A 26488-nucleotide genomic window follows, 5' to 3' on the forward strand; every position below is an offset into this window, starting at 1 on the left:
GTCGCTACAGCATTAAACCAAAGAGTGAGCTGAAAGCATCTGAAATGCTCAGAGGAGCCGAGGGGAAATGCACCTTCACATATTTTACATTACTCAGTGGCTTATGTTCCATTATAAATACAACTGAAAAATGATACACCCCATTAAGGAGATATAAATGTTAAATCAACGTACACAGTTAGTTAGATAAACTTCTAATGGCATAACTTTTGTGACAAATTAGGTCGTTAAAAAGAAAGAAAGTTTGTAGAGACTTATTTAGAGAGTATTTAAGAACAGCCAGGAAGGAATAGCAATGAGAAGGAACCTTCAATTCAGTCCTGTCAAATCTTTAAGATTATATGTGAAATGGGCAATCATTTATCCATGCACACTTAAATCTACAAATGCCATCATGGAGGACTGATAATAGAAAACAAAGAAACACGTTTAACCATTACAAAAACGATCTCAGGATAAAAGGCTAAAAATATAATTTGAATAAAATGTCAGAAAAATATTATTAATAACAACTAAGTGTTAGACAAATAAGTACATTTAGAAAACTGTAACTTCTATAATTAAATGACTATACTAAAATTAGATGTATCTAAAATATTTAGATACAATTTATATATATATTAAAAATGTTCTTTAATGGGGCCTCATTTGTTCCCCCATCATCATCAGTTACACATAATTGGCATATGGCAGTTATGGCAACTGGTCATATGGCAACTGGTATACATAAAATACAAATACTGTATTATTGAAGACGCAGAATTTGTCTAATATTCTCAATTCCTGAACTTGGATTGAAGATGAGTATCTTTTTTTTTCATTTAAATTTTGAATCCAACCAGTCTTGCTCTCACTCTGTCTCCTATTACTCTGCTGAGACATTCAATGATGTTGGAACATTTTTGTAGCCCGAGGCCAGCCATCTCCAAGGCCTCTGCCTGCAGTCAGCCCTTGAGTATTTCAGCCAAAAAAAAACATCTTTCGTGTTGAAGCTCCTGTTAAAGCACATACGTGGACTCCTCCAGAAGTTTAAAGATTTTCAAATACTTCACTACATATTTAACAAATCCATCCATGTTTTTAAAGTAGTTTTGAGTTATTCTCCTTTTTCTTAAAAGCATATCCTTTTTTTATAAAAATTAAATAAAACTGGAGCAATCTCCTTCAACCTGCAGTAATGATCCAAGTGATGCGGCTTATGAATAAGAACTTAATTTCTGTAGCTGTGATATCTATTCAATAATGCCTTTATATGGACTGACAATGTGAAGAGGGAGGAATTATCTAACTCTGAAGGTTGCTCTGAAGGCAAGTTTAACCATGAACCAGTTAACACACTTTTTCACGGTTCACGGTTAAATTAACTCTATTTAACTTTGGGTGCTGTCACTGTAGCAAACACACTTCAGTGAAAGAAAATGTTTCATGACTTTTCATCTGAGCTCAGTTATTAAGACTCTCATTGTCATTAAATTAAACACCGTGTTTACAGTGTTCAAACCCACTCACCAAATGAACAGGGTGCAAGGACAGAGGTTTAGCTGCCATTTCTTGATTTATTTTATATTCAAAGCATACATTCTGATCTATTCCAGAACATCATGTCCATTATCCTCCAGTATGTTATGCACATCATCTAGGACGAGCATATTCTACGCAATATTACACAGAATTTTTCATGAAAGTAAATACAAGTTTGAAAAGATTGCACATTTTCTCCCCTGATGTATTTATTTATTATTAATAATACTATGATTTTATTTTAACTTATTTTATTTGTTCTGTACAGCACTTTGGTCACTGAAATCTGTGACCAAAGACCATGCTTATATAGGTTTAGACTGTCCTGTCTCTCTGCGTCCTCATCTTGCAGGTTGCAGGATCTGGATCCAGTTTTGAGGCTACTATTATTATTATCATACATATCATTATCATTATTGTTATGCTATAATTAAAGATGATATCAGTATTTTTTTTTATCAACAATATCTGCTACTGCTTGTATAATGACATTGTAGTTCTATAAACATGTCATCACTGACTCAGAACTGTCCTGTATAAACCTATAACTTGAATCAAGTGATACATCCTTTTTTTCAGAGCATAGCAAGTAGTCCATCTTTCCCTCTTTTATCTTTGTTCAGTCTTACTTGCTCTAGCTTCCTCTGGAAGTGCACACATACAGCAAGTTTCCTCCTTTTTCCATAACACACCCATTTCCATATAGACAAGCCCTGAATTTCCAAGAGGATCCATTCAGTGTGTATCAGATTTTCTCAAGCTCTATGCTTTTAGAACTTTCCTTTAACCATAGAGTGTGGGTAGTCGATATTTCCATCTCATTATGAGGCATTGAGCAAGCAAGGTCACCAAAGCTACCATATCTAGGTAAAGGTAAATGTATTAGGCATAGGACAAGGTTGTATATTGTACAAATTGAAATCCAATAATTGTACTTTTTTTTTCAATTAGCTTTTGCAATTTATTTCATTTATGTGTTCATGACTAAATGCAATTATCACATATCCGTCCAGAATTAAAGTAAAAACTAAAGTTTCATTGCTTTATTTAAGCAAATTCATCAGCCAGGTACGAACACGCAGTTGTTTGAATGAGGTGTAAAAAAAAGCGGCGATCAAACCTCACCTAAATTACTGAAAACTTCTCAAAAAATGTTTTTTTCAAAACTATTATTCCAGCATTAAAGCCTTTTTAAGTGGGTGAAAGTGCGTATGATTATTGCTACGCACGAAACCCACTGCACAGTTTCAGTGATGCAATGTTAACTTGTCTGCACGCTTTGACCTCCCATGTTCTCCGAGGAGTTCAAAACCTGTTGTTCACACTGACTCGACTGCCACAGGATATGTTGCTGTGTCTGAGCAAAACACAGAGCGCCTGCAGAGAGACCTCAGGCTGAAAATATGTCAACAATTGTGATTTGCATAAAAATAAATAAATAAATAAAGATAAAAGGTTGTAGGACACAGATGCGAAATGAACAAGTGTCTATTACAGATGCACTCAATCTGCAGGGAGATCTTTATCTGAAAACAAGCATCAGGTACAAGGCTACTACAGTCTTTACTGGATGTTACTGAACCTACGATGGAACAATGGAAGTGTGTCGATCACACAGTGCTTCAGGTTTTAACAGTGTTCCAAGCGGGTCATGCCTGTGCATATTGTTTATTCCTTCTTGAACAGTTGGTGTGAGGTGTGAATGTGCATGTATGGGACACATTCATATGTACAGAAGGAGCACTCTCGCCTGCATGGTTTGCATGCTCTTCCCGTGTGTGCTTGGGTTATTTTCTCCAGGTTCTCCAGTTTCCTCCCACAGTCCAAAAACATGCAATATGGACACTCTAAATTGACCGCAGGTGTGGGTGTGAGGGTGAATGGTTGTTTGTCTCTACATGTGGCCCTGTGATGGACTAGCAAACTGTCCAGGGTGTACCCCACCTTTTGACCTATGTCAGCTGTGATTGACCCACTCTTTCACATGTTGTGTTCCCACTAGCCACACAGCAGGCTTCCCTCACCATCCTTTGATGTGTATGTGTGTTACCGAGGCAACCGTGGTGGTGGCCACCAAATTTACAGTCCCTGACTATCTAAAGCCGGCTGACTACAGTGCACAAGCACACATTAAATAGGGCCCAAAATAAATCAAATTCAAACAAAATTGTGCCTTTAGGAGATCCTTCTTGAGAAATAAGGTTTGCACTTCTCCTTTAAGGGAAGAAAATGAAAGTCTTTGCATTTTTGTTTATACAACCAATACGTAATTATGGGGAAATTATGATGTTGCCGTTCCCCCTCTTGTCATCTTTGTCATCGTTGTCTCCTTCCTCGTCGCGTGTTTAGAGTTTGTACACAGTACGCAAGTTTAATCCACATCATCTTTTTGACTTATCACTATTGCAGCGTCACAGCACCACATACAGGCCCTGCATTAATTTTCAGGGGTTTCATGTATTTACATTTTAGGAATGGAAAAGAAGATTGTATCGGGAACGTTCTGAAAGACCCTCCAGGATTGTCCAGAAAATTGCAAAACTCCCTGGCGACTGTTGAAATGAGGCTGAAAATTGCATTTACACTTCACAACTTTCAGAGTCATAGGAGTGTTGTAAATTTCACACACCACAACTTGTTGCCTTATGATCAGGAGTCTAAGCGTAATTGTGATTTTACTGGCGATGGTCCACACGATGACTGACCGAGGGCTCCTTCAAGTAGCGTTTTGTCTCCAAACCACATTTGATCTTGAAATCACACATGGATGACACATGCCACATAATTTCACATGAGGTTAACTTACTGAGGCTCAATTTTCTTGTCTCCACGTTGACTGAAGATGTTTTCTTGTTGCTTTTGGGACATCAGTTATTGACAAACATTAAGCTAAAATGACTATTCTGAATATAAATATTCAATGAGTACTTTTAATATTGGAAATATACTATCATCTCTTTAAACATGGTACCTGCTCTTGAGCATTTATGATGCTCTGATTTTCTTCTTGACAGATTTCTGAGCTTTATTTCTGTAGCAGACCCACATACGGTATTTCATGATTGTGAAATTTAGAAATGGTCATTAGGAAATAGTGAATGGAAATGTATATAAAATTTATAAAAATTTCCCCACGGCTCCAGCAAAAGCAAGTGTGTAGCCTACCTCCCTGGCCTTTCCTCTTGAAGTCAGCTGGACTCCTGTTATCGCCACACATGCACCGCACACACACACACACACTATTCTCTCTATAATGAGACTGCATGCTCATGTGTGACACACATGACTATACGTCCATGTATACACACAGAAAAGGGTTGGGCATGCATGCAATTAGCACATGAACATATGCATGCGCACAGAGACACAGAGGGAGAGGGGAGAGCGACATTTAACAAGCTTCCCCTCAGTGCTCTTTATTCTGGCTCCCAGGAGACCTGCAGAGGGATAAAAAGCTAATGGACAATACTCTGGAGGAGGTAGTGATAGACTTATTTAACAAGGAAGCTGCTTAATAACACACATATATTCATCAGCTTGGGAGATTATAGCAGGTGTGTGTGTGCGTGTGAGAGAGAGCGAAAGTATACGCATCTGCCAGTTAAAATTTCCTGTGTCATACATATACATGAGTGAGTGCAGTCATTGAAAAGCCCCCCCTTGCTTCGCTTTCAATAAATAGTTGATTGTGAAATATAGGATTGTGTAGCTCTAATGGAATTAATTAAACTCAATGTATCTTTAAAATGCTAACTTAAGTCAAATTTGAAATTCATGAAAATCCTTCCCCAGGGAGTTCATATTTTTAACTCGAATGTACAAGACACTGATGTGTGTAAAGGCCATCACTGTAGCTGGACATGGGTAAACATTTCTACACATACATTTATGTACATAAACTATACATTGCATTCCCATCAATTAAAAAAAAAAATGTTGTATACAGAATTGATGGTTTACTAGTTTACCAGTTAATCACTAGATCATCTAGGAAGGGCTGCACAATATTAGGAAATAATGCAAATGTTGAATACTGATCACAAAATCACTTTAAAAATGTGTATTAAAGTACAACATAATATTGTGTAATAATACATATTTTACTGAATGCCATTCTTGTGACCTTGTCTTTATTTATTTATGTATCCATTTATGTATTCATTATTTTATATATAGCCACCCTTATCATGACCTTTACATTGACAGTTATTATTTTACACTTGTAAACCTTCGTCCTCAATTGCTTTATTTATTTATTTTCATATTTTATAACCATTGTCACTGTACTCATATTCCTTACTACTTTTGTTTGTTTCTCGTCTATCATCTTGTGTAGGTGTTATTAATCAGGCACTTTGTAAAAATACATTTAATTCGTAATCTGCCCATATGGATTCAAAACTATTTGTCAACAATCTTTTCATCCTCTGGTTTAGGCAGGATAAGTGGTAGTGGTTCAATAAAATAGTTATATTTTGGGCATTTTTTTACAACAACGTTAATCCATCTTTAGTTTTGAGAAACATTTATCTCCCTTTAAGACTCCGCAACTTGTGGGTGTGCAGTGCTGTGTCCACAGGAGAGACAGAGTACAAATAAAGGAAGGGACGGTAGAACATGCTACAAAAACACACCAAACTGAAATAAAAAAAGGGTTCCTCCAAAGGAATGCTAGCGGAAACACCTTGCCTGTTGATATAAATGACTGTGTCAAAGTTTATCAGTGGTGCTTGTTAATTTAGCAGCAGGGGTGCTCAGCATGGCACTCACAGCAGGGGATGTTGCGCTGTTCTCAGAGTGGAAACTGTTCAGGTAGTTGTTTGCGAAACACATGTCCCACACGTTGCAATGACAGTAAATCGTCTTTTTGAGCTGCCCTACTAGAAATATTAGTCTACATTCTATCAAGCCACACGGTTGATCAGTGGCTAGCACTCATGTGGAGGATCAACACCCATATTAATACAGAGCATATGCACATTTACTATTACTAATTTTACATAATATCCATTCTTACACTGCCAGCACAGCCATCAGGAACAAGGGTTAAGTGTTTTGACACATCAGCTTGAAAACAAGCAGAGCCAAGAATCAAACCCACATCCTAAAGGTGACTCGATCTACCACTGAGCTGCTCACACTACAAAAGTGAGAAAGCTCCGGATGTCACATGACTTTGTTTGAGTATGCCACATACGACTGAAATGCTCTCTCACGTAGTGGTGAGTGACAATATACTCTAGACTACATCGATTATATAGTATAGTAGTTTCAATAGCATTAGTAATAATTTACTTTATTGTGAGTTTGTATGCAGCCCCATATAGTATATATATTTTAATTTTAATAGTTTATATTTAGAGAATGTTGTTGTTGTCGTTGTTATGCACCAACAATACCGGAACAAATTCCTTGTATGTGTAAAATCGTATTTGGCAAAAACAAAACAATACATTTTATTACAAAACAATACAAAATGAATATTGAGCAGAATTTAGTTCAGCCTTTTGTAAAGTACTCCGTAAAGCCTCTCTTGACTTTAATAGCTGGAGTCTTTTATTTGCGGTGACTCAATACATTGCAGAGTACTAGCAAAAAAAGGTACGGTTTGGATTTGAAAAACAAATAGAATAAAACAGAGATTCATTGTCGTCCTCAGCAGGATTGCATGAAAATCCAGTGTAAAGTCTTCATGTTTCCCTTAATATTATATGAGAGCGTTTCAGTTTTGTGTGTGTGAGAGCGGTTCAGTAGTGTGTCTGTGAGAGCGTTTCAGTAGTGTGTGTGTGAGAGTGGATCAGTAGTGTGTGTGTGAGAGCGTTTCAGTAGTGTGTGTGAGAGCGTTTCAGTAGTGTGTGTGTGAGAGCGGTTCAGTAGTGTGTGTGTGAGAGTGGATCAGTAGTGTGTGTGTGAGAGCGTTTCAGTAGTGTGTGTGTGAGAGCGTTTCAGTAGTGTGTGTGTGAGAGCGGTTCAGTAGTGTGTGTGAGAGCGTTTCAGTAGTGTGTGTGTGAGAGCGTTTCAGTAGTGTGTGTGTGAGAGCGGTTCAGTAGTGTGTGTGAGAGCGTTTCAGTAGTGTGTGTGTGAGAGTGGATCAGTAGTGTGTGTGTGTGAGAGCGGTTCAGTAGTGTGTGTGAGAGCGGTTCAGTAGTGTGTGTGTGTGAGAGCGCTTCAGTAGTGTGTGTGTGAGAGCGCTTCAGTAGTGTGTGTGTGTGAGAGCGCTTCAGTAGTGTGTGTGTGTGAGAACGGTTCAGTGGTGTGTGTGTGTGAGAGCGGTTCAGTAGTGTGTGTGAATATGTGTGAGTGTTTCAGTTGTGTGTGAGTGTTTCACTAATAATGTCCCACACGGCCCCTTCTAGACAATGCTCTGTAAGAGCTCACTGTAATTGAAAAAGACTTACATTTATTTTTCATCCTGATGCAATATGGATGCACCCAGAAAAACACAAGCATCGCAATTAAAGCACATTGCACCAACGTTGCTTTTGTGTGTCTGTTGTGTCTCTCAATTTGACTTCAGATAAGATCAAATAAACACACCCCACACACCATGAACTGTCACACTATACCCAGCTCCTCTCTGACACAAGCACAGCAGTGACACAGACTGTTCTGTCTGCAAGTGGCATTTCCGAACAAACCACAGACGCCCTGAGGAATCAATAACAGCTCAAATGATCCTCAGATACAGTGGACAATGCCACATTCCAGCATGTACACAGTCTGCGACTGAATAACTCCAACATGGTGAAATATGAACACCACAGACGCTGACTCAGAGATTAATATCTACTGAGATGCCCCCAATCCCAATCCGAAGTAGACTCATAACAAAGTAATTGGACAGTCACACCAAGAGAAGCACATCACTGTCTCTGTTCTGTAACAATTGTTGAATCCAATAATCCATGTAATATACAAATCCCTCCACCTCTGTCCTTTGCACAAACTGTCACTTTTCACACCAAATTCATCCATAACGTTGCAAATGGCTCTTAAATGTGTCAACTGGCTATAAACTAAATTGCGACAAATAAATATACCTTGAACCTAATATGTTTTGTTTTATTCTAATATGTTCTACCACCTTGTAAAGCTACAGTATATCTTGACTTGCATTTAATTTTTTTGTACATGTATATTTTCCCTTAGATTAATATCCCAGTTCTATCCCACTATTACATTACTACACTGAAACTATCCCTCTCCCCTCTCTCTGCATTTTGATCTGTATTATTTATGATATATGGCATATAATGCATCTAACTGTCCTAACCACACCACAATCCATAAATTACCCTTAGTACATGTCATCCTGTGTCGGAATTAGGGCTGTAAAGGGGCAAAAGTTCCTGTAAATTTCAAATTTCAACTTTATTTGCATCAAATCTGATTATTTTAGCCAATATAATGCTACAATATATTATTTAGCAGTTATTTTATTTTATGATACTAATCTTCAATAAACTTTTCCCAAATGCCGTAGGGAACTATGGTGACACGGACAGACCAGAAAGGCTGCTGTAGAGAAGTGGTGGTGCAAAATCCTCAAGCACTTACCGTAAAGTATATAAAATACTTATTCTAAGGCTGTAAAAGCCAAATGACTTTACGCTAATAATAATATTGTTACGGGTAGAATATTCAAGTTTTGCTAAAATCTCCCTCTGAAATGTTACACACTGAACATTTACATTCAGAAAATAGGTGAGGGTTTAAGTCGGATGAAATAATTTACAGACAAAGACAATGTTTACTACAAAGGGTATATCACACAACTTTATACAGTGTAGGCTATTTATGGGTGCACACACCTGAAGTGCATTGGAGTGTCAAGTACCAATTGTAAACATGCAGTGTGGCTTATACATAAACTACCCACATGTTGATGTTGTACTGAAACAAACAATATGCAGATCCAACTTTGAGCAAGCACATGTGCACATAAAATTACTATTATGAGAAACAATACAAATTACAGCACAAATAAATTTCATATTTTTTTCCACATCCATTTATAACTATTCTGATTGACCCCATCGTAATAAGAGGCAATTTCAAAACAATTATTCACATAACTAATATTGCAACATCACCATACCTGGTCATACACCCCAGAATCATTTTAGCAAATCATGTTGATTCAAATTTTGTTCTCACCAATCTGGCCACACACTGACAAACATCAAAAAGTTCAGACACATAGATACACCCACATACTGTAAGCTTATGTTATGTAACAGGTACATGGAACAGAAGCAGTCTGCATAAACCTCCGATTTAACACATCCCTGGTGGAAAAACACAGACTGACAGTTATACGAATCTGGGCATCATTCACAGAAATGAATGAGTCCCCAGAGTCATTACCAACTCTACTGCAGGAGATTGCCATTTTCCATTTTCGAAAGAGGCTGAGCTGAAATTGGAAAACATCTTAAAAAACTATTTATGCAACTATCCCATGTGTCACACATACTGATTTATGACAGTATAAATTCAATCCTTGGTACACAGACTCTGGCAAAATCAACCATAACAACAAATGCGGTAAAACTTAAAAAAAAAAAAAAAGCACTCATAGCCGATTTACCAGAAAGCCTTGTGTCCATGTGGGCCTCATAAGGGTTATATTCTGGCTGACAATATGGGTCACAGGTGGGTTTGTCTGTGGTTTCCACTACACAGCCTCACTTAGTATCCTTTTGCACACTAAGTACTAAGTGGGTACTAAGTGGGCATATCATGCTAGTTCCATATTGTTTAACATGGGTCACATGTGGGGCCGCCATGGAAACCACAGACAAAGACATCAACAACTATCACCGCAGCAATTTTGAACGTGAATGTTTATACTGCTACTCTACTGATACAGAAAATGTGCGCACTAATCCTATGCCACTGCACTCGTCCTTGCCACTTTCCATCGTTGTATATTGTAATCTTTATAAACACTTCATATTTTCATGGTCACAAGAACCTTTGACCACAAAAACAGAAGCCTCGGACATCCAACACGGAGGCAATGAAAAGTGTGTGACTCCAACTCTGAATAGACGCTGTCTCAACAATAACACATCCAGATTAAACTGGTTTTAATCAGAGGTTGACATTCATCCAGAAACACATGCAGGCTGTTTAATTTAGCTCTATTCATCGCTGCAGACAGACAGAGGCCTTCATCAGCTTGCTCCATACAGCAGCTCGCTGTTACAGGATCAACTAGAAATTTCTCTCTACCACAGTAGAATGATTTGACTTTGGGGAATCATTCATTGACTCGGCGGAGATTCTATACACCTCACCTTCAGCCACAGTGATCACCAATGTTCCAATATCACATAGATTTTGCACTCTGAGTCAAGGACACCCTCCATCAGCACCTCCAACAACAACATCCTTTCTTGTTTACCTTTTTTTTCATTGTCAGCAAAACCATGGCACCAGAACATATATGTACAGAAAAGGAATAGATAAAAAAAAAAAAAAAATCTCAGTGGCAATACACAATATTGCTGTTTTCACAAAACACTACACAACCTATGCCACTATCCACAGATCAGATTTTTATAGCAGGGTCAACAAACCCATTATGTGTTCTTTTTTTTCCTTCATAGCCAAATAAGGTATATTTTACATCAAGTACAAAACATAAAATATAAATGCTGTATCACTGTGTTGCCTATATTTCTCCACAAGTTCTGAGCTGGACTGATGAGAAAAGAGAGACTTCAGTCCACAACTCCAGATCACAAAGAGGCCGCTAAGCTCCATATATTTACCGTTACTTGCTTCCAATATTTGTTTAAATGGATTCATAGTATATGGCATACAGTTAGATTTCAGATGTCTTTTAATCAAAGCTTGGCAGCCATCAGTAAACAATGTTGTTCAAAACCACTTCAATCAAGAGAGACTGGGATCAAAACTTCAACAACGTTTTATTGCCTTGCACAATGTACAAAAGTAATGTCACATTAAAGTCTTTTGGCACTGAGGCTCCTTGTGATGTGATTAGAGAGGAGGTGAGACCAAGCAAAGACTGTGGTGTCGACACACGTGGTGGTTGACGAGATGAGATGAAGCAATGCTGGGGATGTGAGGGATGATGATAAGTCTGCAGAGCTCGACCTGGCACTGAATGGGGTGGAGGAGGGTCACAGCACGTCACACATGACAGACGGCCGGAAGAGAAGAAAGCAGAATTTAAATTTAACAGCATGACTGTGATTGGCTGATTGACCCACAAACACTGCTACGTTTACCATTAATAGCACATATTCATTTCACAGTAAATCAGTCACACACATTGTTCTCTTTCATTTTAACTGTTGACATGTTGTGTCCTACCTTAGACATATAAGAGGAATCTCAAAAACTATCATTCTTTTTTTTATGTTTATGTTTTATGATGTTCATTACATTATATTTTCCAACCATCTGTCTCCACTAATTCACACAATTCTGTGTTTATTCCCGCTGTGGCTGTCCATGCATTACAGTGCCACACTTGAATCACTACACATACGCAGCTGCCCAAAGTCCTAATGGTATTTGGATTAACTGTAAATTGTTAATTTAGACAACAAAATGTGTTTTTATTTTGTAATTTATTGACATAACAAGATAACTTTTTTGTTTGTTTTAAATAATTCCTCATCCAATCTATAAGATAACTTGACGTAAAAAAAAAAGCAATATGTTGCAAGTGTTTTCCCATTCATATTTTCATCAATTTGAACTGTCACAGCCTTGCATGTGCAAAAAAAAAAAAAAATAGAGGGTGACATCCTCAAAGTATTTCAGTGTTTAAGGGTTAAAAGATCTCCTCCATACTTGGAGAGCTTCCTTTTAAAGGCCTCTTCCAAGTTGTCTTCCCATGGAATAGTCATCTCCAGTAGCACTGCTTGCAACCAGACACAAGGATGATGTCTGGTCGCAGGGTGGTGACTGCGATGTGGCTGGGAAACGTCAGCTGTTGCTCGAGGTCCACCAACAGCTGCCAGTCTTTCGCAGAAGTCAGGATGCCTGCAGGCGATCTTCTGGCAAGGGGTTGCCTGTTCCCCAGCTTTGACGAAGGTAACTGACCTCTTGGAGGGTTAGAACTGCTTTGCCCACACAAGTCCAGCACTGATGGCTTCAGCAATGGTCTTGAGGACTTGATCATGCCTCCATCTGTACCGGCCGTCTCAGAGAGCCCTGGTACAGCAGCTGAGGATGTGCTCTAGTGTTCCCCGCTTGGAACACAGGGGGCATGCCGGTGTTTCTGCTATGCCCCATGTGTGCAGGTTGGACAGGCTAGGAAACACTTCATACACTGCCCAGATGAGGAACTTGATCTGGTAAGGCTCGGCTTTCCAGAGCTCGGTCCAGGTTACGCTCCTCTCTTCTCACCGCGTTCTCCCATCTAGTCCAGGCTCCCTGTTTCATCCCCACTGCCTTGCAGGATCTTGACAACTAATATACCAACAAAACATGTACAGTTTGAATATTGCAAGTCTATCCTTTGCACGGCAGGTGCTGTTCAGCATCCATCAGCATCCAATAACTGTTATTGTTGTTGTTTCTTGTTACACGCTTCACTAAAAGCACCCTTCAGCATGTTTTTTTTACTGGGAGTGCATGTCCCTTTTCTATTTTGCATTTGTGATGTTGAACATGAATTGCAGAGGAGAAAACCGAATGGCAAATTATTCAACTTGCAAAGAGAAATCACTTTGTTCTTTTTAACAAATGCTTTGTTAAAGAAAAACACATATACCAGCAAATAATGGTGTGGAATGGGTATAGAAATAAGACTGTTAAGACACTAAGATGGAAATAACATTGCACATACAGTATATTTATATTGTTTTATGTATATTTAAATGCCTAGAGTAAGTCACACCTTCTCATATAAATACACCTTCTGAAGTCAGCCTGTTTGATTGACACATGATTTATGGTGCCTTCAGCTCTGCTGTTAAGATGATTTCCTGCCACACCATGGTTTATGATAGCCTCCACCCTTGAGAGGAAAAAAAAATAACCCTTCCATTCTCACGTTCTCTTTACTTTTCTCTTCTTTCCTCTCTCCCGCCTTCTCCTCTTCCTTCTCTGCATCTCTGTGCAAACTCAGGTGTCACTGTTTTGATTCTTCGGTTGCTGTGAAGCGCCAAACAAATCACAGCAATTGCTGGACATGGCGGGGCTGAGTGAAGCGTGGGATGCTTAAAAAAGTAAAGGCTGTGATAATGTTATCTTGCAACACATATTTTAAAATTCTCAACGACAGTTTTGAATAATGTTAAATTAGCCCAAAGAGTATGAATCTCCCCCGTTTCGTTTTGGAGCAGCCTCTGTGACCTTCTATGATTGAATTTGCTGGACCAGAAATTAATATCAATGCACCGAGGTTCTGTAATAACTGTTTATATTCTTCTGGGCAGCAGAAACCTGTCATGGTTTGCTCTCCATTACATGCACAAATCGGGGGCTTGAAACATTTGCTCACAAGCCACCATTAAAAATACATGTATGAGAAATAATCTCAACAAAACTCCCCCTTTGTCTGGCTTTGATTACACACTTATGGAAAGGGTAGGGTTTATTTCATTTTTATTCAATTTCCTCTAAAATAGTTAATGCCTTCCTCCCCCATGGTCTTTTTTTCTGGCAGTGTACCATAAGTATCTTAATTATACAGTTGAGAGAGACTGTGAACCATAGGCTATAAAGCACAGTTTTCTTCTTAAAAGCTTACCTCAGCCAAATATGCTGCATTTACAAAGAAGAGAAGGCCATAATTTCATTATAACATGATATTATGTGGTGTGCTCAATACAACTAATGATGAAATAGCAAATGTCAGTATAATTCATGTTATATCTTCCTTCTAAATGTCTATTGACACCATTTAAGTTTCCCTCTCCACCCATGTTATGATAGCAACAACATTACTCATTCAGCATACTTCCAACAATCCACTTTCACTCCCCGTACCAGTGCTTTCCTTGTTATCACCCTCTTCACCTCCCGTATCAACTGGTGCAGATCAATCCTCATTGGTTCCCCCTCCACTTAATAAACTCCGACATGTCCTGAATGCAGCTGCTCGTGTCATCACCAAAACGCCTTCCATAAACCCCTTCACCCTTGTTCAACAGCATCTCCACTGGCTTCAAGTCCAATTCCACAGAATTCTATAAAATTCTCCTTCTCACATACAAAGCTCTCTATAACCTTGCTCCCCCTTCCCTCTCCAATCTCCTCCACATCTACTCTCCCACTCGCACTCTTCATTCTTCCTCCTCCATCCTCCTCAACCCACCCTCTTCTCACCTCTTTCCACCATGGGCTCCAGCGCCTTCAGCTCTTTGACTATGGAACTCACTGCCCCAACCCATATGTGAAACTGACTCTCCTGCCTCCTTCAAATCCTACCTCCTCAGAATTGCTGATTCTCTCTAACGCTCCATCTATAACTGCTATTCAACATAATTATTTTTTATTACACTTGTATCATTGTTTGCTTGTTTTTTTCATTGTTACTCTGTTTTATATTTTGTTGTTGTTCAATCAGTCAATCAAACTCTCTCAATTGTTTGTGTAGAACTTTTCATATAAGGAAATGCAACTTAAAGTGCTTCAAAGGATAAAAACATAATCAAGAAAATCCTTCCCGCCACCCAACAACCATCTCAGATGACTAGTATTATGAATACTAAATAATGAGGAAGTGAGGTGGGGAAAAGAGGAAAAGGGTGAGGTAAAGTAGTGTGGAAAGCAAGTGAGGAAACGCTACTATGGAGATTGAAAAGCAGCCGTGAGGGAAAACAATGGAGACTAAAAGTAGGTAAAAAAAAAATAAAAAATAAAACAAAATCATCAAGTTGATCAGTACATAAAAGTCAATAAGTAAGAAAATAAATGAATAAAATAAGGACTATAAGCAACAAAGGATAGGATAAACTACAGCATGATAAAATCATAGACGCAGTAATAGACAGGGTAATTTGTGTCAGATCCTTAAATTAAGTAAAATAGTTCAAAAAATAATAACGGTCAGGTTAAAAAGTTAGGTCTTAAGTTGGCTTTTAAAAATGTTAACGGTAACACTTTATATTAGGGAACACATATTCACCATTAACTAGGTGCTTACTTACATGAATATAAGTAGCATACTAGCCCTTTATAAGTAAATATTAAGCATGTATTAAACACCTTATTTAGGAAAAATCTTAATTCATGTCGTAACAGAGGTAGAATAAGGTTATGCAGATTAAGGTGTTAATACGTGCTTAATACTTACTAATAAAAAGCTAGTATGGTACTAATATATGTTAGAATGCTCATAGTTACTGGTGAATATGTGTTCCCTAACATAAAGTGTTACCATATTAACATTCTCTGGTCTTTAGACGGGACCTAGGCCTCATCAAATGTTAATAGTAAATGCTTTCTTGGCTCGGCCTCTGTCCATGGTTCTGCCATCCCTGGGCAGGGGGACTCCTGCCTCATGCCCTGGGACTGGTAGCTGTGGGTCTCTCCTGCCCTGTGCAACTGATGGGTGCTCTGCGCATCTGGATCCTTTTCGGCTCCACTTCGCCATGTCTGTCCCCAGTCAGTAAATAAATAAAAAAAAGAATAAAATGATAAAAATGACATGGCGAGTATCACAGACTCTTCCTGTTTGACACAACAAGGCATGCAGTCAACCACACTGCACGTCCTAGGTACTGGAGAGGACAGGTTAATAAAAAAAAAAAAAAAGAAGAAACTGCTGCCTTGCAGTTTCATGAAAGGTGCCTCACAAATAAAATGTAATATTATTTTTATTATTATATTAACCTGGTAAAAATGATGATAATAATAAAAAAAAAAACTCTCTGTTATTACACCTTTAACCACAGCTCAGCAAGTGAAACACTACCCAGTGAAACCCATTTGTACTGAGAGGACTAGATAACCACTCGGTGTTACTGAGTGCAAGACTCCAAGACTGCTGAAGACTTATAAGCTTTGGTTTGCCTTTATTTCCTTTCTTCTTCTGCACAGAATGAGAGCCAGTTTTTTTTTTCCCGCCCATTAAAAATCAGTCCAGCAAGAGATTATTTTTAAAGTCAAGTGTGAAGAGGGAGGAGAGAAAACCTCTCTCAGTTCTATAAGCACCTGACTAAGCACCATGGTTGCATTAAAAACCACTCATTTGAGGTTGTGGAAAAGTCCTGGAACAAAAGAACTTTAGTTATTTAACTATTCAGAGGCAGAGGCCGCAGTTAAGGGCCTTTTGCATCACGGTGACACAACTACACTGTCCCAAGTTGGATTCTATTTTTGCTAAACATGTAAAGTGTGCTAGCCTGGATGAACCCTGCTGAGTTTAGTATTTTGGCCAACTTCAGAATCTCCTAAAAAAAAAAGGGAAATCAATCACGTTGAAAACAGAGAAGCAATGTCCAACATGGCAGTCACTGAAGATCAGCTGTCTTTTAATTTAGCTGTTGCTCCCATTTCCGACTTCCTCCACCAATATGCTACCTTTGATGTCACTGTCCCACCACTATCTTGCACTGTCATTCGCTGTCCTCCGTCATGCTCCCTCTGTGTTTGGAGATTGTTTGGTCTGCTTTATGATAATAATCTTTCTTTTATTTCCCTTGGTTGATTCTGTCTCTGTGTCTGTGATTGTATATATTGTAATGTATACTCATAGGAATAAAGCTTTATTTAAAAAAAAAGTTTCTTCTGTTTTTGGTGTAGTAGCAGTACAGCACCACGTACAGGCCTGGCATATGTACTACAGCGTTCACAGTCATTTTGGTCATTGTGTGTGGATGAAGAAGTTGCAATGATGAAATGATGCAGTGTTTATGGAGAACATTTTTCAAAAACAACCAAGAAAAATATTGTTCATGCTTCATTACGTTTCCAAGTGGATAGGCCTGAGACGCAGTCTGGCGTTTGCCAGGTTAAAAGCGTGCCCTGTATCTGCTAAATGTTTGAGGAAAACATTGTCACAGTGTTGTTAGCATGTCACCAATAAACGTCTGAAACCACAAATTTGAGGGCAGTTACCATGCTCTACTTTGGTCACTGCAATTACAATCAAAAATGCATTAATATGGTCTGCATACACATGATCACAAGTATAACAATGCACTACTCTGGCACAGTTTAGTCATTTTTCCACACTTTGTTGGTGGTTATAGATTTATTTTGAGGGGAGTTGCTTTCATTCAATAATCATGAAGCGGAAATTTGATTTTATTTCATCATCAGAGTGACAGTGTGTACTGACAGCGTGTGAGATACCATCTGCCACTCTTCAGCTGATGAGTCTTGGAAGGAAGGGATGGGGTCGGGGTGTGATAATGATCGAGAGCCCACTGATGAAGAAGCATTTCAGAATGAATGGGACATGACAAGAGGTCATCAGAAATCATTTCACATTAAAGTAGATTGAATATAAAAAGTCAGCGGTCAGGGGTACTTTGATTTCTCATAATGGGAAAGGAAATGGGGCATTCAGCCACTTCAAATCACACCAAACCACAGTGTGTTAAGGAAACACTTGTTTTTCTCTGTATAAATGCCTCATTGTTTGGATGCTGGCAATATTTGACGATCAATAGGCCAATGATGCTCAGGATATAACATTTTGATTGTACATTGTAATGGAAAGGCAGCTGTACCTTGCAATTCTGAATAGCTAAATTATTAGTGGTAAGTGGACATGAAATAGTATTACATTAAATGAACAGTGTGTCAGTATAACTCTAAATTGAAAAAGTGTGTGTGTGTGTGTGTGTGTGTGTCAGATACTCGACTGTTTGTTGAATAGATATACAGTTAGGATTGTGACAATCTATTTCATGCATCCATATGTACTGTACATATATATATGTATGTATGTATATATATATATATATATATATATATATATATATATATATAATACAGTACCAGTCAACATTTTGGACACACCTTTAATGTTTTTTCTTTATTTTCATGACTATTTACATTGTAGATTCTCACTGACGGCATCACAACTCTGAATGAACACATATGGAATTATGTTTTATATTTTAGATTCTTCAAAATAGCCACCCTTTGCTTTGATTACTGCTTTGCACACTCTTGGCATTCTCTCGATGAGCTTCATGAGGTATAGTCACCTGAAATGGTTTTCCAACAGTCTTGAAGGAGTTCCCTTCCCAGAGATGCTGCCTTCACAGTCTCAGAACAGTCTTCACTCTGTGGTTCATCTCATCTTAAACCATCTCGATTGGTTTTAGCTCAGGTGACTGTGGAGGCCAGATCATCTGGCACAGCACTCCATCAGCCTGGAGGTGTGTTTGGGGTCATTGTCCTGTTGAAAAATAAATAATGGTCCAACTAAACGCAAACCGGATGGGATGGCATGATGCTGCAGGATGCTGTGGTAGCCATGCTGGTTCAGTGTGCCTTCAATTTTAAATGAATGCCCAACCGTGTCACCAGCAAAGCACCCGCACACCATCACACCTCCTTCACGGTGGGAACCATGCGTGTAGAGAACATCTCTTCTCAAGACACGGCAGGTGTAACCAAAGATCTCAATTTTGGACTCATCAGACCATCAGCCTTCTCTGAGCTTCCGGTCTATGTCGCCTTTAACATGAGTACAAATTTGTTAAAATAAACCCTTAAAGGTGACATAGACCGGAAGCTCCAATTAACGCTGCGTTTGTGTGTGTATCTGCGTCATTACCTCGTTTATGAAACCCTAAAGTTTCAGAACAAACAGTTCAGCCACTGCTGAGAAAATAGTGTTGTATTGTTTTCCTGGGCTCTGCGAAGCGGATCGACACTTCCTTAATTTGATGTCGTCATCAGAAATCCTCACCACCGTAGCGCCTCCCGGTGCGGGCACTAGTCCGGGCACATCCGGTTGCGTACATTCAACCGCAGAAGAAGAAGAACTACTCTCGTTGTAGCTGCTGAGATGCAGAGCATCCACCGTGCCAGAGGGGGAGCTGTGTATCTGAGAGCTGGCCTATCTATTACGTCACTTCCAGGTACCTGGCCAATCACAGGACAGTTGTAAAGCTCTCGTTGGCTGACCAATCACAGCAACTGTTTGGTCTGAAACAGCGCGGCTGACGAGAGCGTCAGTGAGGAGATATTTTGATCGGCTCGTTTGCAGCGATTAGGAGGTTTTTAATCATGAAAACATGTTAATATATGTAAGTAGACCTCCATAACTAACATATATGTGTGATACAAGCATTCGATGTCACCTTTAATTCATGCTGTGGATCAGATGACCTCAGCTTAGGAAGTGGTCATGTATGCATGTTCAGGAATGAGACAACGAACTAGCTTTGCATGTGGTTTCTGTGATCTGATCTGAGAATACATTCAGGACAGACTGGGACCATCCACACCCATACTTAAACGTTCTCAATTAGCACATGATGTGATCACTCAAGACGGATGTTAATGCCATGTCTGACTGGGGTCATAGGGGGTCAAACCACAGGTGGTCTACGATCTGTGAGGCCTAATTATTTCACATGTGGAAACATGAGGCATGTTGGAGCCCTTACCAAGCTCATAGAGCTCTCAATCCAGGAAATGCCACAGCGATATAAAGCCATGTCTTATCGCTTTTCTTGTCTGAAGCCTTTTTAGAACAAGGTCTCTTTGGAAGTAACTCCAGAGATTCAACAATGCTTGGACCTACTCACTTTCACAAATGCATATCTGTTTAGACCAGTGTTTTACATGCTTTTTAATTGTGGACCTCACACAGTTGCCACCCAACTTTGTAACAGCTAGCTTTGATTTGGTAAAGCAGACACTTCCAAGAGAGCAATTGTGCTCTCTTGGAAGCACAATTAAAAAAATTAATGTTTTTTTCTAAGCAGGAACATCCATAGACATATATAAAGACAGCATACCAGTCAATGTTGACATCTTGACTCTTCACTGGCTGTTTTCATAAAAGTGAAGATGGTGAATAGCTGCTGTGCTTAAGGACGCCAAATTGTATGAGACAGGCTAATAGGAGAGCTATTTACCAGATCGCCAAAGATCCTGAGGATGGTAGCGGTGAAAAACACACACTATAGAAAACGGTGTGATAGAAACCCACAGGCAAACAGATTATGCATTATATGTATAGCAATCAATGCATGATCACTTACAATGATCTTTGAGTTTTTGAACATTGGACTGAAGTCTTATATTCTAAGATAGGGCCTTGATCGATGTAAGTAATATTTCTCTTAATTTTCCCCTTAACTCTCAACTCAGAGGCTATGATTCTGAATGTCAATCATTACCAACTCCAGCCCTAATTAACTTAAATATCTTGTTTATTTTACATGCTATTATTGTGATGTGTAAGTGTTCTCAGGAGTAAAAAGAGAATCAGCAAGATGTCATAATGCCGCAGGTCTGGAATAATGTCTGCTCCAGATGTTTCCATACTCAGAGGTATTGTAAGGATCAGACAGTCTGTCGAGTTCTGTGATATATTGTTTGATCTCCTTGGATTTAAAGTGTACTCTAGAAGCTTTTCCTGCCAACATGGTAGTGTGAGCAAAGTGACTAACGTGACATTTGAAGCTCCTTAGACTGTATTTATAGTCTGCACAGTACTAACATTAAATCTCTTCTTCCCTGACCCTCTTTTTGTGGTCCCTGTTCGAAAATGGCATGCCCAAACTAAATGGAGTCTATCTCTGCAATTACAAGCTCTATGTGAATTATTATTACACAAGTGTTATCAAAATAAAGATAACACTTGTGAGATTCAACCAGAAGTGTAATTTTCACTGTAGATGCCACTGTGCCAAAGTAAATGCAGATGGGACCCACCATAAATGAAGGATTTTTTCCCTCGCCCAAAGAAATAAAAATAAATATCACCTTTAAAAATGTGAATTAGGAGCTTAAAAACTCATGGAAGTCATGTAACAACATGTGGACATTAGCTGTGCAAAGTCTGATGATGCTGAAGTGAAGCAAAGCAAAATTACAGAGGTTTTAGTAAAGAGATGCCTAGGCGTTCTCTAGTTTGGCGTTCTGTGCCATTTGAGATTACTATGGGTATAAAATTATAAAACCCATTACATTTTATTTACATGTCACTATTGGTCTAATAAAAACTTGTTTTGAATGAAAAAAAGTAAAACAAATGAATATATGTGTGGCTCTTTTCTCTGGAGCATCAAAGACAATAGCCTGTTCAGGGCCATAGCTCTGGCTAATGTTGGCCAATCTGGGTGATTGACAGCTTGTTTTAATCCTCTAAACCAAGGACTGCTTAGAAAATAACTTGTTTTGGTAAACAGCAAAGGTAAGACAACATTTTAGTTGTATTTCTTGAAAGTAAGTTGTTGTTTTGCTCGTAGAGAGATATAAATGGTACCGTTGGAATATGTGGAGTCTCTGCTGTTGAGCAGACTTTATTTTTTTATTTTTACATAATCATGCTGATTCTCCAGTGCCGCTTTTCAATGTTTAAAAGCCATCTTCGGCTTGTGCTGGTTTGATCAATTGGTGTTTAATCTGTGTTTGGTGAATATAAGAATGTTTTTTGATGAGCTTTCAGCCGAGTTTCTGACCTTTCTGTGGGTATGCAGCATGTCAATATTGATGAAATAATCAATATCACATACTGAGTGAGTCTGCCCCCGGTACCGGGGGCGCCAGGGAAGATAGATAACTAATCATTGAGTGAAGAAGCAAAGTACAGGTCTGCCTTATTGCATCATCCCAAACTTCATCAGTACTTACCAGTCTCAGTGAGTAGGCGGCAGCTCCAAGGTTGTTGGGTGTTGTTGTTGTCTGCTGCAGTGAAGGGGATTTTGAAATCAGTACTATGCAGGAAGTTGAAGTGGAGGACATTGTGGGGTGAAGTACATAGGGTTATACCCACTGTCTACAATACATCTGGTGAGTCAGACTCACTCTCTTTCTCTTTCACTCTCCTCCCTTGTCCCAGCTTAACTTTCTCCTATAGCCTCTGGTCGTAGCTCTCCAGGTAAGGGTCTGAAACGTGTGCTCCTGCTCTTCGCGGTGACTAAAATGTCTTCAGGTGGCCTGTTAATTACCGACACACCAGTCTCCCATGGCTCTGGAAAACCAGGCTGAGAGAGGAAGAGAAGGATTGGTGAGAGGGGAGGGAGGGAGGGAGCAGATTCCCAGCCTTGGTGATAAGGGGAGACTTTGCTGCAGGTCTTTTCAGACGACTCTTAACTCTTAACTAAAAGCTGCTGCAGCAAACAGACCCCAGGTCAGTGTGTCAAATCACACATTACAACAAACACACTATTTTAAGGCTGTTGGGGGGCACTTTGGCTGAATTGTGAAAAGAATTGCACAGTATTTGCTGCATACATTATTTCTTTTCAAGTCTTGATGGCCAAAGCATGTAATATGACATGAAGACAGAAGTTCTTTATTTGTTCTTTTCACATGCTTAATTTGCAAATTATGATTTTTTTTTGTGGGTTTGTTTTCCATTCCACTTTCAATTGACGCATGAGGGTAGGCTGAGAAGTTGTAAGGAGTAATGAAAGAAAAACTTGGCATTCATTGAATTAAATCTTAACTGCATTATTTTCTAAACAAACATTTGACAGCTAATTTAGGGCTTGGAATGTAGTTAAAAAAGATTCAGTGAAAATGGGCAAACTTTAAAAAAACATTAATGTGTTCACCACATGCTGATGGATGATAGATGAGTGTAAAAGAGTGGAGAAAATTCTTCACAACAAACTTGGCATACTGCAAGTTTCTGCTTGCCACAGCTTTTTCGACCTCTGTTCAAAAGCACGCCAGGCTAACATGTTGCAGGAGAACTTGACACGTTATGAAACAGATACATCTGGTTTTCTTGAATGTTTCATAACCCAGGATGAGTGTTGGGTCCAGCACTTTTAGCGAGATAAAAAAAATGCAGTCCATGCAGTGGAAATACCTGCTGTTAAGCTGTTTTTTACAGATGGAGTACTTTGTAGACCACAAAGGAGACAATGTTGTAAAATAAACCATATTTATTTTAAATTTGACCATTGCGTCACAAACTTTTCAGCCCAGCCGTGTAGGGCACATCATATTTATGTAATAATTTTTAAACGGGGCACATTACGAAAACAGGAAGAGAAGTGCTAAATTAATGAGGAAGTAAATTATAAATCATAAGGCACAGGCAAATAAAAGGAGAGAATGAGATGATAACAATGTAACACTGACTCAATCTCACAGATTTTTTTCATATTGTTTTTCGTTCCAAAGATAAAAAATGTTGTCAAGTCTAATTTGCAAAACAGTGTTTCTTCCCTGTTTTCCCAAATGTATCTAAACTGCAGAGCAGTTTATCCGAGTAGACTTAATAAATAGAAACTGTGCCTCACAATAACACAAATTATGATGTTAACAACTAAACTTGACTTCCCATGAGCACCTGCAATACAACCAGACTAACGCCAACAGAGAGACAGCAATAATCACCATGCACCACATTTATTTCCATTTGCTGTGAATACACACTGTACCACACTCAGGCTTAAGTCAAATACTGTACATAGACAATTACATAAACCATGGAGGAGATAAAAGTGGGTTGTCCTGTCACTAGAGGGTCAGTGGTTCAATCCCCGTTCCCCCGGTCCATCTGCTGAAATGACCATGGGCAAGACACTGAACCCCAATCTGCTCCAGGCATCTGTGCTGGCAGTGTGTGCTGTAATATTTATCCTTTATTAACCAGGTGAAATCTCTTTGAGATTGAAATCTCTTTCATAAGATAGCCCTGGCTAAGAAGGCATTATAAAAGTAGTAAAATGACAATTCTGATACAAACAGTGACAGCTACTGTAAAAGAAATAAAACACAATATCCAGTCAGGAATTATTAATTTAATTTGAATATTTAAAAAAAAAGAAAAATTTAATGTGAATGGGTGAATGGAAAAACTCAGTGTAAAGCAATATGAGGGGTCACAAAGGCAAGAACAAAAAGAGCTTTATAAATTTACTTGTAAGCACACTTTACACACATGCACATATGTAGAGGTTTAGCTGAGATTGTCTTGGCGATTGAAAGGCTAATATTCAAGCATGGGAAACCTTAACCATCTTGTCATATGTTTTAAAATGTACTTGCAGTAATGTGCAAGTTTACTTTTATTTAGCTAGACTGCACATACCTTTATTTAAAATGGAATTAAATATGTATCTTTACTTTATTTTTCTTATAGGGCCTGTATGGAAAAATTGGTGATATTGATAGTGAAACTGCAGATTGCAACAAACGGAGGACCACTCCGCCCATGTTTCTGTACATTTGCATAAAGGAGTAGATCCTGGAGTTGAGCTGTTAGGCTTGAATAAACAGAACTGGTGGAGATGTGTGCTCTACTAAGTGCCACTCTAGTTTTAATTTACTTTTAATGCAATAAAATCTTTCATCCATCAACTGAATAATATACGTGTTTGTACTAGTCGTGTTTGAAGAGAAATTAATATTCATATTAAATCTAAAATAACCCGACATCAGCAAATATAATTGTTCCACTTCCTGACAAAATGCTGCAGGCCTGTGGTGGCAGTAGCTCCGATGATTTATCCAACACAAGTCCTCAGACTGAGACAAGTGATTAAAGATGGTTTTAGGTCCTGATGTACCACATGAGTTATCACAAATAAGAAAGCACAGGAACGTGCTGCTAATGCTAGAAGCAGTAATCTTATTTTTTTTATATTTTAATATCCAGTTAGACCACACCCCAGAAAGTGTTATTCACATCTGGACACTGCACTCACCTTCAGGCTCATGAAACCTGTGTGAGATATTGGAAGTATCCATTAGAAGATGGTAAAGTGTGGATATGGGAGAATAACCATGTTTAGTGACAACACTCTGACTGTGACATTTAAGCCATGACTGATAGGTATTAAAGGGCCATTACACCATTAGCAGAAGCCTGCCCTTTAGACTCCATGAGCCCTATTTAGACACTCAAGTTCATGGTCTAAAGTGTGTGGCACAAGTGCATTAAGACACAACTCCAATTTTGCTATTTACACAGTGCGTAACATCGACACAAAGGTGACTTTCGCTTGTCATGTTCTTCAAAAGCCAGGTGTGTGAGATCTGAAGGATGCACCCCCATGTCTGGGTGCGTTCATGCACAACTTGCATTTAACTGATGAGAAAGAGGAGGAGCTGAAGCACGTGTGAATCCACCATTAGCAGCAGCCTGTCCTTTATACTCCATATGCACAAAATCTACCACTGAGACAGTACTGCGCAAATAAGCTCCCTGATGTACATAATTATTTATTATAAATTATATATTTATTTAACTCGTTAAGTTTGTAGATTTCTTTCTATTTGAGTGGAGGAAGAATTTCATTGCTCAGTGTACTGTGCATATGACAAATTCTTATCTTGAATCTTGAATTAAATTTGCAGAGCGCTTTGTGTTTAAAGCTTTAGCAAAAATGCAGATTCATCATCCTCAAACCTGATTTTATACTCCATCTTATAAATTTGTAAAATGACAAAATTGGGCAAGAGAAAAAAAGTGTTGCTGACAATGTCCTCTCCTATCACACAAGTAGCATGTGTGAACTATAATCGGTAGTCACCATCTAATCTTCCACATCTAATGACACAAATAAGCAAGCAGGAGCCGTCTGGAGGAGTGTGCAGTTGGTTGCTATGGAGACAACTGAAAACCTTCCATCAGAGCTTAAAGTCAAAATTTCTTGAAGTTCTTTCCAAGCGACAGTTATCAAAAGCGTCGATCTTACCTCATCCTTTCACACTTTGTACCTCCAAACATCCTGCTCAACCAAGTCACACTGACCTATCTTCATGCAGTGTGTCATTGATTGAAAGGAAATGTGTTAGCTTCTGTACACGGGAACTATTTTGCCACGTTTTAGCGGGAAAAGAAGCAGCGGAACCAGCATCCCTCGAACTCTGCTAT

This window comes from Solea solea, chromosome 14, assembly GCF_958295425.1.
Source record: "Solea solea chromosome 14, fSolSol10.1, whole genome shotgun sequence".
In the NCBI taxonomy this organism is placed as follows: Eukaryota; Metazoa; Chordata; class Actinopteri; order Pleuronectiformes; family Soleidae; genus Solea; species Solea solea.